The sequence below is a fragment of the Talpa occidentalis genome, unplaced genomic scaffold (assembly GCF_014898055.3).
Source record: "Talpa occidentalis isolate TD23 unplaced genomic scaffold, MPIMG_talOcc4v2.1 talOcc4.5, whole genome shotgun sequence".
NCBI lineage: Eukaryota > Metazoa > Chordata > Mammalia > Eulipotyphla > Talpidae > Talpa > Talpa occidentalis.
The window spans coordinates 88,469,966-88,482,684 of NW_023604861.1; positions in this window are offsets into that span (position 1 = coordinate 88,469,966).

Sequence of the window (12,719 nt, forward strand, 5' to 3'; positions counted from 1 at the left end):
AATATAGAAATGAATTAACATGGCAATATATCTGGTTCTGGTATTTTGTGATTGCACAGGAAATCATTCCAGAATATAAATTTTTGCTTTAAAGAAATGAAGAACATAAAATATAAAATATTTTGGAAATAATTTCAACTTTTAAAGCAAAAGGAGAAGAAAATCTGCTAAAAGTTGTGAAATTAAGACTTTTCCATGATTGCACAAGATGAAAAAAATCGTGAAATGTTACTGTTCAGCAATTTCAGGTCCTCACAGTACCCCAGGATGTTATCTACTAGCATACCTGCATCTCAGCTGAATGTATAATAATCATCCTAAATTACTTTATGCAAATAGAACACTTGGTCTCTCACACTCTGACCTATTTAATCCAATGTTCTTTTTCATAGATGTCAACATCCAGAGGCAGTTCTGCCTTCATTACTTCCCTTGACATTTCTTACCCATCATGTCCATTCCATGATTACTTTTCTGGATCATCAAAATATCAGTTAAAGTACAAAAACAAATTGCTTAGAGTGACCTGTTTTAAAAGTTCAAAATGGACCATTTCATTTGGTTAAACGTTATATCTCAATCTGCACATTTTTTTTAAAAGATTTATTTATTTATTTATACAAGCACTGGGTACAGTCAGAAGTGTGGGAGGATGAGAGAATTCACCAGAGCCAGAGTGGGGAGCAGAACAGGCAGACCGACGAAGTACACTGCTTAGAGGAGCAGCGGGCGGCAGGAGAGGTTTGTAGGGCCATGTGGGACACTCGCCGGCAGCCGGGGATGGAACCAGTGCTGCGGAGGCTGTGAGTAGCTTCACAGCCCAGCGCTCAACCGCTGCGCCACCAGGAGAGGCCCTATCTGCACATTTTTGTATCCTCATCTACAACCATTACTTTCTACATGGACAATGACAATGGCCTCCTAACTGGTCTCTCTGTCCATGACTTTCCTATTTTATCCTTTTCTCTGGAGCATCTCAAATTAGTTGTCTAATGCAAACTGCTTTTGTCACTGCCTTCAACTAAAACCTCCAGTTTTGTTTCCAGTGACCAGAATAAAATACAAGATTTTTACCATGGATTCCAAATTTGACATGAATTTTTCCCATTTCAACCACTTCTCTAACAACTTCTCCTCTGCTTCCTTATACTCCAGGACTCATAACCTGTAATTCATTTCTGAAACAGATGAGTTGATTTATACGTTGGTGATGCCTGTTTCTCAGAATTAAATTTCTCAACATATGCATGTGGCTATTTCCTTATCCTGAAATGCTCAACCTTTAGCTCTTTACATTTCATCTTGTCATTAAAGTCTCAAAAGCCTTATCATTTCTTCAAGGACTCCCCTAATCCCCTAATCTAAAGCTGTCTATTTGTCACTATCCCTCTCATCGCCCTATTTTCTTTCTTCCATAGATCCCATCTCACCGTAATTATCTTGTTGAATGATTCACTTTACATCTGTATCTCTAATGTCCTCCTCCACTTAAAAGGAAACTCCCTCACACAGCACTTCATCTGCCCTGTTCTGGTGTACTGCTCTCAATCTTTTTTAATATAATAACAAATATAGATATGAATATATAGATGTCTCTCCATATAGCTACCCATAAATTCTTAGAGAGTTTAATTTGACATAAAGTATATCATTAACAAGTGAAAACATCAGGGAAAGATCAGTAGATTTACCATTTTCTAGAATAATTCTTGAAACAAAGTTTTAAAGAAAGTAATCTGAAAATTAGGTCACAAAAGAGTGTTGAAGTCACACTGCTCTTAAATCTCAGTTTGAGAGTAAATGGAAGTGCTCTACTTTCAAGTGTGATAGGATGAATCTAATGTTTTCCTGTGTGTCAATATATTAGCATAAGAAAAACTGACCTGAATGCATAAACATTTTTTTCTCCAAAATTTCTCTACAACTGTCAGAAGACAGATTAATTAACCTTAAAAATATTTCCTTGTTCACAAAAATATATAAAATGCTCTTTATTTAGGGGGAAGTAATTATTTTTTTTTTCGGGGCTAAAATCACTTTCCCTAAAGCAAAATCATTCTGACATTATCAAATATCACAGTGTGGTTAAAGAACAATTATAAAGTAATTCACAGAATAAATCTCATTACTTTCCAGAGGCTTTTTGAATTAAGTGAAAGAAAATGTACCAAATTTGACTTTCAGCCCTGCTTCCTCAAATAGTTGAACATGCAGAAAAAAAAAACAACATAATTTTAATAGTGATAAATAGTCAAAATTAAAATGACCTTAAAAATGCCATTTAAAAATCATTGCACAAATTTTTTCTCAAAAGTTCTTAATATATTTTTCCTAAAATGTGAACATTTACTTAAAATCCAAAATACAGTACTTTATAATACAGTACTCGTCTATGGAACATTACAATTTGGTTGTTATATATTATCTCCCTGGGGTAACGTTTAGAACATCCGTAATTCAGGGCCTCCCCGGTGGCACAGTGTTTGAGCGCTGGGTTGCGAAGCTGCCCGCAGCCTCTGCAGCACCGGTTGGATCCCTGGCTGCTCCCCGGCCACCGGGTGAGGGTCCCACATGGCGCGCAGACCTCTCCTGCCGCCCGCTGCTCCCCTCAGCAGTGTACTTCGGTCCTTCTGCCTGCTCTGCTCCCAGCTCTGGCTCTGGTGAATTCTCTCACCCTCCCGCGCTTCTGACTATACCCAGTGCTTGTATAAATAAATAAATAAATCTTTAAAAAAAAAAAAAAAAACATCTGTAATTCAATTATTCATTTATTCATTCTTCCTTACTTTGAGGAATTCTTTAAAGAAGGTGAACCTTTGACAAAAGCCATTTCAAGGAACTCGAGATTATTCAAAGCAGCAAATGATAGAGCCCCAAAGAGTTAGTTACCAAGAATCTTGGACTATAGTAGGAAAAAATTCACACATTTTAAATTTGAAAGCCACTAAAGCATCAAAATTTATGCTAAACGACATGAGCTATAAAATAAGCAAGATATTCTTTAACTGAAAATGAAGGACTAAGTTAATAGTAATTAGAAAGATAGAAAAATTCTTAGTGTTTTACTTATCATTTTCTTTGTATCTCTACTCTTGTACACCATCAAACTTATTTATGATTTTAGTTTCTTCAATAAACATAACTTTTTTGTATTCTCTTTGCTCTTATATTTGCTCATAGAAAAGCAAAATCTTTTCAATTTTAAACATACACACACAAACCACATACTATATTAAAAATCCCATTGGTATATTATATAAAAAACTCCAATATTCATAGTCTTGCATAATCTCATAAAACATTACTTTTAAATTTCTTACTACTCCCTTGTATTATAACAGTAATGCCTAGCTTTTCTAAAGTGCTTATGAAATTGCTTTCCTAAGTTATACTATTTCATTCAATCCTTATAAATGTTCTATGATTAGTTCCAATGTGCAGAGAAAAACAGAAATTTACAGAATAAATGACTTGTCAATACCATCTAAATGTGTCAGGACTTGACCTGACATCTTCTGATCCATGGCTAATAACTTTTTTAATTTACCATGACTGTTTTCTGTGTTTTCTAAATTAGCAACCTACAGTATTTCAGAGAGTATTTACTACTTCCATTACTTGTTCAAGAAAACATAGTAGGTATAGAAACAGAGTGCTTGTGAAGGCCCCTGAAAAGCTGCTCCTGCTTTTATGTTCTTTCACCTGGAAATCACTACTACCTGGTAGACTCCACCTTCTCTTCTTGGCGCACTTACTATCTGCTAAGCATGGCATTAGGGAATAATGACAAAGCAAAACAGAACAGTATTTTATGGTTGCTTTTGGAAGTGTTCAAATCCAGACAAAAAATGAGTAAATAAAATATAAATTTTGCACAATTTGATTTTTCCAAAATGGAGAGAGAATAAGACTGTATAGACTCGGACTAAAGGACTGGCAGTTCCCTATGCATTTCCCTAGGATCCCTGCTTTTGTTTGTGAATAACAGTTTTTCCTTTGCTTATATATTCAAAATGATCTAAATCTTCTTACTTATCTCACCCCACTTAACTTAGAGTTACATGGGATGGAAATGAATCTCAGTTTTAATCTTAATGTCCATTCTATCTTTATTATTAACCTTCTATATAGCACTTAACAATTTATATTTCACACCAATTTTAATTTTTTAAAGACTTATTTATACATACAAGAACTGGGGTGTAAGCCAGAGATACTGGGGCAGGGTTGAGAGGATTCACCAGAGAGAGTGGGAAGTAGAACAGGCAGACCTACTGAAATACACTGCTAAGGGGAAGCAGCAGGGAAGACAGCAGAGATCTGATGCACCATGTGGGTTGCTCCCTGGCTGGCCAGGGATCAAACTTGTGCTGCAGTGGCTGGCAATAGCTTGACAGTGCTGTCTTAACCCCTGTGCAACCAAGGAGGCCCCATACCAATTTTATTTTATTTTGAAGATTTATTTGTTTATACATACAAGAGCTGGGGCACAGGCCAGAGATGCATGGGATGAGGGGACTCACCAAAGACAGAGAGGGGACCAGAACAGGCAGACCGACTAAAACATGCTGCTGAGGGGAGCAGCGGGTGAGACAGGAGAGGTCTGCTTCGCCATGTGTGTTGCTCCCTGGCCGGCCGGGGATCGAACTGGTGCTGTAGAGGCTGAGTGAGGTACTTAACCCCTTTCACCAACAGGGAGGCCCCCCATACCAATTTTAAACTGAGGATAAAGGCACTGATCAAAACAGCTGTTGGATATAATGTTATTGTAGAGTAACAGTTTGTTCCTTTCCCCAGTTTCCTCATGGCCAATCATTCTCACATTTGGAATATTTATGGTAAATTGTGGTAAATAGAGTCATCTTGCATGGAGCAGAGCCTCTTTGTATTAAAGATTTTCTTTTCCTAAACATGTGTGACCATACAGACCTGTAAATATTCATTTATTTATGTATTTATTCAAACACTATAGAGAATTTATAGTGAGTAAGGTATTAGTGAGTAAGGTATTAGTAAGTAAGGTATTAGTTTAGATTTTGGCAAACAAGTCTGTATCAGAATCTCCAAGAGCACCCCTAAGTGTGATGAAGATTGCCCATACTCATTATATGATTTTACCCAAACTTTGATTTATCACATCAAAAAGAAACAAGCAAATTCAGCAAAAGGAAGAGGTACGGGGAGCCAGATCCAAAGGAAATGTGCAAGCTGCAAAGAGTTCTCACACAAAGGAGCACACAGAACACACTTCCTACACTCAGAAGCTATAACAATCCATGGGAAATACTGTCCACTCCAAAAGCTCATTGAAGTGTCAGTAACAACAGTTTTCATTGGTACTGCTTACAAAGGCAGTCTCTGCCTAAAAAATATATATAGAAATTTCAGAATCCCTGAAGGTTTTTAACATCAACTAAATTGTTGATTTAGGGTGAGCGAGACATTTTTATCAGTTATGGTTTTGTGGGAGCCCTTCTGAAACCCAAGTACCCAAATACCTGACAAGCAGATTTTCTAACAATAGTTTACATGCCTGCTATGTGCATTCTTTTCTGTAAAACTGCACATAAAATACTAGTACTATCAAAACTTATTATCTGGTATGTATGTGTGGATGGAATGAGACAGACAAAAATCACATTTTTGTGAAAAAAAAAAAAAAAGTGGACCTATTACACACTGACTATATCCCAGACACACTTTTGAGCATGTTACATGCTCATTCTGTCTTTACAACAATGCTTTCTTATACATACTATTATAATTATATCTACTTTACTATGAAAAACTGAGGTACAGAGACGTTTAGTAAATCACCTAAGTTCAAAACTTAGGAAGAAGGAGAATCAGAAATTCAACCCAAGCAGAGGAGTTCCAGAGCTTGAACTTTACATCAGAACATAAATTCCCTTCTAAACAAATAAAAAGGAAAATACCCACAGTAAAGTTCTAGACTGAGAAATAGAACAAGAAACTATCAAAGAAAACACTTGTAAGGAAAGGAAGTGTCATTGACTGACACCATTTGTTGCCTGCCCAAGGGATAGCCCGTCTTCAATGCTCAATGAGCTGATCCCAAAAAAATATTTAGAAGACAGACAACATGGAATCTCTTATGACATCACTGAGTCATTTTAAAAATTATAGCCAAAGCTAACCTAACTCAGAACTTGCTATCAAGTAATTTATATGTTATTCTTATGATTTACTTCAGTTCAGTAAGAGTTTCCCTTACAGCTGTAAATATTTGCATTGACATAGAAGATCATGTTAAATTGGATGGAAAGGAAAGATCTTTTAGTAAATGACATCTAAGCTGAAACTTGAATGACAAGAAGGAGCTCACAATGTAAAATCATTTCACACAGAGGAAATACTGTAAAGCAGGTATACTCTCACTAGGTATAAGAAACTAAAAGGTCAGAATTAATAGAGCATATTATGTAAGGAGAGTATAAGAAATTGAAGTGGTGAGTGATACTTTGTTGGGCTTCAGGGACTCTGGTAGTAAATATGGATGCAATGTACAATTGGAATCTACTGAAGAGTTCTGAACTAGGGAAGTAAAATGATATTTATGCTTTTAAAATCTTTCTGAATAACATTGGAGAATGGAAATTGGAAGATTGAGCTTGGAAGAAGACAGACTAAATGTGGATACAATTATAGTGTATAGTAAAAGATGATGGTATTTTGGATTATGATGATAAAATTACAGAATGAGAGAAGAGGATTGATTTAGGGGATTTTTGTACATATTTTTTAATAAATCATGATGGTAGTGGAAAAATTATACGAGGACTGTCTCTTTCCTAGTTTGTCTTTTTTTTTTTTTGCTGACATTAATACAATTTCTTTATTCTGGATATAAATCCTTAATCATTAATATGTTGCAAATATTAATGTCCTTTCTTTGAGTAACATATGAGAGAGAGAGAACAACCATAGTCAAATGACTAAACATATAAAATATGCTCTGATTATTAACACATTAACATCAGGGAAACAGAAGTTAAAATCACATGAGAGACATCTAGGTTAAACCTGAGAGTGTAAAGGCCTTGGAAATCATCACTCCTTCCTTGCATCAAGAAAAAGTTAAACAAAATAAAAATTAATGAATTTTCTTGGGTCCCTCAGCGAAGGTTGCAGAAATCTGCAGAGGCCATAACTGAGAGCTGGTAGGAAAAATTAAAATGGTAATTTAGGGAACTGCTGCAGACTGAAAGGCAACTTACACAGCAGTGAGAAACTCCTGGGACTCTCAATCATAGGAAGCTCCAAGACATTTGTGGGTTTTACCTTCAGGGATTCCTCCAGGTTTTCAACAATAATTTATAAGAGACACATAAAGACAAGAAGAGACACAGTCTAAAGATATAAGTTGAGCATCCAAAATAGACTCCAATGTGCTACAGATGTTGGAATTATGAACATGGGATTTAAAACAACTATGATTAATATGCTAAGGGCTCTAATGGAAAACAAAGACTCCACTCAAGAGCAGATTGATAACATCAGCATAAAATTACGGCATCAAGGATGTGAGTGCTATGCAGCCTAAAGCGATGGGGAGCAGCATTTCTAGCTTATGCTTCAATGCACAACTGTGAACACGAATATTTCAATTTTCAAGACCTTGGTGAAACTTTTTCATACTGAGAGCCCCCAACACACTCCAAGTCCACTCTCTTTTGAAATAGCAGCAGAATACTTGTGCTACATTTCATTTCTACATGGTTTGTATCTACCTTCTTTATAAAAGTTTATCTACGTTTTAAAATTTTTGCCTCTTTCTTAACTTGGTCCCTTTTTTCTTCTACCACATGTAGGTTAAAAGAATTTGCCGGATTCTTTTTTTCTTTCTATCCCAGGATTTTTGTCTTGACCACAAGATCAAAATTTGTTTTTAAGTTGTTCTATATCTTCGTGAGTTTCTGATGTTCTTATTTCAAAGTATGAACTTTACTTTTTGTTCACACACCAAATTCTGAAGACTTTTATTTTTTTACCTTGCTAACTGTGGTTTTCTTTTTGCCTCTTCACAAATCTAAGTCTTTGAGGTAAAGTGTTCCAAACAGGTCTTCAAACTTCTTCCTTGATGCTCAGCTTCATGATAATTCTAAATTTTTCTTTCTGTCAACAAAAAGAGCTATAAATACTATTTTCCACACTCATTTTATCTGTTAACTTATTCAGTATATTTCTTTCTCAAATACATTATTTTTTAACTCCTATTCTGAATCCTAAATATTATGAGCATATTGAAGAATTGGTACCCTTCCAATTTCTTATTTCTCACTAGGTAAAAGAAAAATAATAAAAAAATCAAAAATAGCTTGACTAGTAATAAATCACTCTTCAATTCAAATGCTTGCTCATATAAACCAGGCATCCTGCAATTGAGACTGCCCTCATCATTGAAATTAGTTCAAATCCTTGCCAAACAAAATTCTTTTAGTGGAAAAGCATGCAGTTAAAGTGCAGAAATATTTTCAGTGTGAAGTCCCTGTCAAGATCTGATTACAACCACATGCTGTTGCAATAACTTTGCAATCTGAGATTTTTGAAAATAATTTTAAATTGAAAACTCTAGACAGTATTCTGTAAAAAAAAAAAATAGCTTACTCTGGGAGTTCCTGCTACCATAAATTATAATTCTTTGTGCATGCATGGGCCTCAAACTGATGATATACAACAAATATTATTACATGTCAAAAACTTAGGTCTACATGAAATAAGAAGGAGCAGAGTAGAAGAAGGGAATAAATGCAATAAAAGGGACAGAATAAAGTTTTAAAAAAATTAAAATTAACCCAAAGACAACTGCTTGTTTGTGGTAATATCACTATCAATACCTGAGGAGATAGTAACACGTGGATAAGAAAAATGAATTATAGCAATGACTGAAGAATTGGGTAGGAGAAATGGAGAATTATCTTTGAAAAGTACCTGCACTATGTAAACTGGCATACAGTTATTGCAGGGTAAACTTAGGTTAGTTAAAATTGTGTAATGGTAATCCAATAACAAAATTTAAGAAATAATTATAATTGATATGCTAATGAAGAAGATAAAATGGAATCACATAAGAAGCAAGAGAGATCAGCAAAGGGCACAAGGCAAGAAAAGGGAGAAAAAAATAACAATCAACTAATAGATGACAGAAACATTGTCAATATTAATCCAATTACATCAATGGTTATTTTGAATCAGATTATTTAAATATAACAACTAAAAGATAACAATTTTCTGAGTAGGGCAAGAAAACAAGACTTAAATACATGTTCCCTGCAAAACCCACTTTAAATGTTGATACTCATAAAGGTGAAAAGTAAAGGATGGAGAAAATATCTGAAGGTACCACTAGTCAAAAATCTGTATTAGTTATAATTTTACGTAAGGCAGACTTTGGATCAAGGAAGAATATCAAGGGTATCACATACTGATAAAAGGATCAACTCTCCAAGAAATTGTGTAATTCTAAACATAAATATGCCTAAAAGAGGGTCAATATGGGTGAAGTAAAAACTGATAACACTGAATGGAGAGAGAGACAAACCTAATGAAGGAACATCAACTCCTCTCTTTTAGTAACTGGTCAATCGATCAAGGAAAAATAAATAAAAATAGTAGACTTGAATAGCATTAAGCTGCTGAACTGGTTATCCACAGATTGCTAAAGACAACAATAGAAAACATAATCTCAAAATCACATGGAACATTCAAAAAGGTAGAATACAATCTAATGCACATCTTAACAAATGCTTAAAAATTATAAATCATACAAAATACATTTTTAGAATTACATTTAATTACACTAGAAATTTCTAATGAGTATCTAGAAAATACCCAAATTTTTCATAATTAAACAACATATGAGTCAAAATATAGTCTTAAGGAAAATTCAAAGTATTTTTAAATTAATGACAATAGTACAACAAAATCTGTTGTAGATGCAGAATACACAGGACTTAAGGGAAATTTATAGCATTAACATCATACATTTTAAAGAGAATGCTCTAAAGAAATCATCCAAGCTTCCAACTTAGCATATAAAGAAAAATCCAATGAAGACATGTGTCTTTATAAGATACAAACCCAGAAACAAAAGGAAGAAATACAGAGATTGAAGTGTTTCATCTTTTTTTTTTTTTAATTTATGTATTTTTATACAAGAGCTGGGGTAAAGGCCAGAGGCTCAGGAGGGTGAGAGGATTCACCAGAGACAGAGTCGGGAGCAGAACAGGAAGACCAATCGAAGTACACTGCTGAGGGGAGCAGCAGGCGCGACAGGAGAGGTCTGCCACGCCATGTTGGAATCTCCCTGGCCGCCAGGAATCGAACCTGTGCTGCAGAGAGTGCGGACAGCTTCACAGTGCTGCGCTCAACCCGCTGCGCCACTGGGGAGGCCCTGGAGTGTTTCATCTTATAGGCAAGGAATGCCAATAATTTCAGAAACACGCGAAGTTAGGAGAAAGGCCTGGGACAGATTCTCCTTGGAGACCTGAGAGAGATTATGATGCTACCAACACCTTAATATCACACTTCTAGCCTCTAGAACTTAAATAGAATATATGTCTGTTGTTTATAAGCTACCCAGTTTGTGATAATGTGTTACAGCAGTTTTTAGAAAATAGATAGAAGAGCCTAAGGTGACAGTATGAAGAAATGTAATCTGGTATTTTAGATAGGATTTTGGAAGAGAAACAAAAGATGAGGGAACTACTGATGGTATAGGAATAATGTATGTCTTTAGTTAATAATAATGTACCAGCACAGCTTCATCAATTGTGATAAACACATCACATTAATAAAAGATGTTCACAATCAGGAGAAAGGCTGCAGGGTATATGTGAACTCTATTTTTTCAATAAATACAAAGCAGTTCTAGAATTTTTAAATGTTAGATATAAGAATAACATCAGTGCAGATACATAATAATAGCACAAAATGGAGTGATCACAAAGCACTCTTGAGATATTGGATATTACTACTTGCATGTAACAAGATACTTGAAACAAACTAGAAAAAAAAAAAACAGAGTAAAGAAATAGCATTGGAAATGTATAAAATTTCAAGTTAAAAAATAAGAGTTGGGTTACTCTTTTGAGAGTATTTCCCATAATTCAGACCTCAAGCATTTATGAGCCAGACTATTTAAGACATCAAGAGTATATAGGGAGCCTCCCTGGTGGTGCAGGTGGTTGAGCGCCACACTGTGAAGCTGTCCACAGACTCTGCAGTGCTAGTTTGATCCCGGCCTCTCAGTGAGAATCCCACATGGTGAAGCAGACCTCTCCCATCTCTCCTGCTGCTCCCCTCAGCAGTGTATTTCGTCAGTCTGCCTGTTCTGTTCCCTGCTCAGTCTCTGGTGAATCCTCTCACCCTCCCATGCATCTGGCCTGTACCCCAGTTCTTTTTTTAAAAAAAAAGAGTATATAGGGAGTTACAGGTGATTGCTAGGAGCTGAAGGTTTGTGTTCCCTAATATCCATATGTTGAAACCTAGCCCTCAAAGTGATATTGATATTGTTAAGAAATGAGGCCCTTGGGAGGTGCTTTGGTCATGAAGGTAAAGTTTTTAAACTGGGCCTATTGCCCTTCGGAGAGAGATCCCAGAAAGCAGAGAGTAGTTACTGGCTACTATCTTATTTCTACCCTTTGAAACTAAATGGAAAATGCATGCAATGCCTACAGTAAAGAAAATTTAATGCTCACAATCATGAAATACACGCATGAAGAAAGGATAATAAGCACAATGAAAACGGGGTTCTAGTTGAGGGAGAAAGCCAAAAATGGGCCAATGTATTGTAAGAGTATATACATTGTGTATAGTTCTCTAAACAATATATGGCTGCTTATTTTATTGGTCTGTTTATTCTCAAATTTCACAGTGTCAGGTTATTTCAAAAGAAATGAACGTGTTACTACCATGTAAAGTGCATGAGACTTTGGAGCTTTAATCTATGCCATACAAAGTACCAGCCTCTGACTGTCCTATACAGACACACGTGCTACAGGAATTGATCAAAGTCATCATAAGTCATTTCACCCAATTCACTCCCCTTTCTCACAGACACCTCTGTGAATAGCTGAAAAGTAAACAAGCCCCATTAAAAAATTAACAGTAATCACAATGGGGTCTTTGCAAACAGATTTCAGGAAAAGGGAATATACGACAAAATAGAGGAGAATGATGCACACCAGAAAATTTCCACTGTTAAGTTGATGAAAAATTATGAGTAAACATATTCATGAAATTAAACAATCAACTCTGAAACAAGAGCTCAAAATAGAAAAGCTATAATGATTACAACATTTTTCTTCCCTTTCTGTTTGTGCACTAATCACTAAGAGATAAGACACTGTAGCAGGCAGAATAAGATCCCCAGACATATACACACTCCCTAATCCACAGAACATGTGCATGTGTTTATTAATTGGCAAAGGAGAATCTACTTAGCAGATGAGATTAAAGCTGCTGATCAGATGTCTTTAAAATTAGGAGATTGACCTTGATTATCTGGGTGGGCCCACTGTAATCACAAAGGTTCTTCATGTGAGTGAGGGAAGCAGAAAATTTTATACTAGTGGGTATGATGTGAGGATGATGTGCTTGGTCAATCCTGGATTTGAAGAGTCACTGAATATAGGTTTCTGGAAAAGATAAGAAAATGCATTCTCCCTCAGGGCCTCCACACTGGCACCTTGATTGAA